At 48.6% G+C, this 3014-nt stretch overlaps 1 long non-coding RNA gene across 1 annotated transcript in view; it reads left to right on the forward strand.

Annotated features, from left to right (window-relative positions):
- The window catches only part of LOC135520106 (uncharacterized), a 10351-nt gene extending 7596 nt beyond the window's left edge, over positions 1-2755 (forward strand). The window contains exon 4 of the long non-coding RNA XR_010452345.1: positions 1-2755. This exon is cut by the window's left edge and continues 2527 nt beyond it. This is a non-coding gene — a long non-coding RNA (uncharacterized LOC135520106).
- Positions 2756-3014: the final 259 nt, after the last annotated feature.

Raw genomic sequence — 3014 nt, forward strand, 5'->3', positions numbered from 1 at the left:
TGCGCTCCCTCGCCCCTTTCGCCCCTCTCCCTCACAGCAGGTGCGTGTCCTTCCCTAACATTTGTTATCTCTAATCCTGCAGGTTCCGAGCACAAAAAGAGCGTAGTAAAGTCTCTCACCACCCTAATCCCTCCATCCCTCAACTCCTTTTTTTGATGGCGTTTTTTTTTTCTCTCTCCATTTTGGGAAGGGAGAGACACTTCACTCTGATTACCACACAGTTTTATCTATCTGGGAGCCCCTTAGAAATTCAGAATCGTGGGGGCTTCGTCTGTTGAGCTCCCCGGTCCCGGCTTTCCCTTTTTGCCCCCGCTACCCGTATCACTTACAGTCATTTTCTGGCAATTAAAAGGGAGCACTGCTGCAGGTTTTTGGCCTGCAGTGTTATGCTACATCACTGATGAATAATTCCTCAGCCTGCAAACTGGAAAGCTAGCCTTTCTTTCATGTGGGGCTTTGTTGATTTACCATTAAAACTTGCTCTGCGGTGGGCTTTGCCGTGGAGGGCTGCTCTGTGGTTTGGTTTGTGATGGAGGGGGAGACATTAAATATGAAGTGTACATATGCTTCGTGTCAGTTTTCTAAAGTCTAAATCTGGTAGAGTGTTGACTCATTTTATATTTCTGCGCATCTGGAAGGCTTGAATTCATATATACTGTTCATTCTTTTCTCAGACACATTGTGCTCAGACTTTATAGTATTACTTCATCTTAATTAATCTTCATCCATTCATTGATTCATATGGCCATTACTGCTTTATTATCGTGGTTACTTATGGGTGATTTGACATCACACACAGGGACGGATCTATCACATAATCACACGCACACAAACATGCATGTATGCACACACGCACTGCCCCCCCCCCCCACACCGTCTCTCTCTTTCTCTTTCTCTTTTTCTTTCTTTCTTTCTCTCTCTCTTTCTCACTCACTCTCACACACACACACACACACACACACACACACACACGCACGCACGCACGCACGCATGCACGCACACACACACACACACACTGGTGTTGACAGTATAGTAAATTAACGATACAGCCCCACTGAATCCATCCCTCTCCCGTGTCCCACAGCAGCCGCTATGTTAACTGCTCAAGCCCTGGGTAATGGATGGCAGCCGGCTCTGTTAACTGCTCCAGCCCTGGGTAATGGATGGCAGCCACTCTGTTAACTGCTCCAGCCCTGGGTAATGGATGGCAGCCACTCTGTTAACTGCTCCAGCCCTCGCTAATGGATGGAAGCCAGCTCTGTTAACTGCTCCAGCTCTGGGTAATGGATGGTTGCCGGCTCTGTTAACTGCTCCAGCCCTGGGTAATGGCTGGCAGCCGGCTCTGTTAACTGTTCCAGCCCTGGGTAATGGATGGCAGCCACTCTGTTAACTGCTCCAGCCCTGGGTATTGGATGGAAGCCATTCTGTTAACTGCTCTAGCCCTGGGTAATGGATGCCAGCCGGCTCTGTTAACTGCTCCAGCCCTGGGTAATGGATGGCAGCCGGCTCTGTAACTGCTCCAGCCCTGGGTAATGGATGGCAGCCAGCTCTGTTAACTGCTCCAGCCCTGGGTAATGGATGGCAGTCGGCTCTGTTAACTGCTCCAGCCCTGGGTAATGGATGGCAGCCGGCTCTGTAACTGCTCCAGCCCTGGGTAATGGATGGCAGCCGGCTCTGTTAACTGCTCCAGCCCTGGGTATTGGATGGCAGCCGGCTCTGTTAACTGCTCCAGCCCTGGGTAATGGATGGCAGCCGGCTCTGTAACTGCTCCAGCCCTGGGTAATGGATGGCAGCCAGCTCTGTTAACTGCTCCAGCCCTGGGTAATGGATGTCAGCCGGCTCTGTTAACTGCTCCAGCCCTGGGTAATGGATGGCAGCCACTCCTCCAGAACCACGGAGAGGGAGAGAAGGCTGGACCCAGGCTACATGGGCCTGGGAGGAAGCAGCTTCCTCCTGTCGCCAATGTCTTTATACCCATCATCTCTTACAGGCTGATATACATAGGTCCATACACAGTCGGAGACACACACAAACATCCCCCTCATACCATCACACACTGAAGACATGATGGTGATAATAGTGGCCGAAGGCATTCTCTCTCTCTCTCTCTCTCTCTCTCTCTCTCTCTCTCTCTCTCTCTCTCTCTCTCTCTCTCTCTCATGAGCTGTGCACTGATCAGCTGTACACACACACACACACACACACACACACACACACACACACACACACACACACACACACACACACACACACACACACACACACACACACACACACACACACACACACACACACACACACACACACACACACACACACACACACACAGCCACTCACTGCCAGGGAACATTACAGACTGACACCTCAAAGTAAGTGTTCACTGTGTGTGTGTGTGTGTGTGTGTCACTGTGTGCTACTAAACACTCACAGAAAATGCATTAGAAAGGCTCTTCACTATGCTGTAGCAGTTTGAATGATATAGCCTAATGCTGCTTCATTGAATTCCATTAATGAACTACTCATTTTAATTGACAATGTGTTACAGTAATATCATGTATTGTAATGCATTATTTAAATCCGTGTAATGACTATGCAAAGCATCCAAATAAAGAAATATTTAAATAAAATCTATTTTAACCCGTCACACTATCATTCTTAATTAGTTAAATTTCTTGTATTTATCAAAATGTTCAAAGGGATGTTCAAACCAAGGATTGCATTTCATATACTGTGCTCCCTCTCTCTGTCTCTCTTGCACGCACACACACACACACACACACACACACACACACACACACACACACACACACACACACACACACACACACACACACACACACACACACACACACACACACACACACACACACACACACACACACACACACACACACACACACAAAATGTACAATACAGTCTGGTGGTGGGTTTTATCCAGCTGCCTCAGAGCAGGAGGAAGACGAGGAAGGGGAGGTTAGGGGGGGGGGGGTGGAAGGTAAATCCTAAATCCGAGA

The sequence above is a fragment of the Oncorhynchus masou genome, chromosome 29 (genome assembly GCF_036934945.1).
Source record: "Oncorhynchus masou masou isolate Uvic2021 chromosome 29, UVic_Omas_1.1, whole genome shotgun sequence".
Lineage (NCBI taxonomy): Eukaryota > Metazoa > Chordata > Actinopteri > Salmoniformes > Salmonidae > Oncorhynchus > Oncorhynchus masou.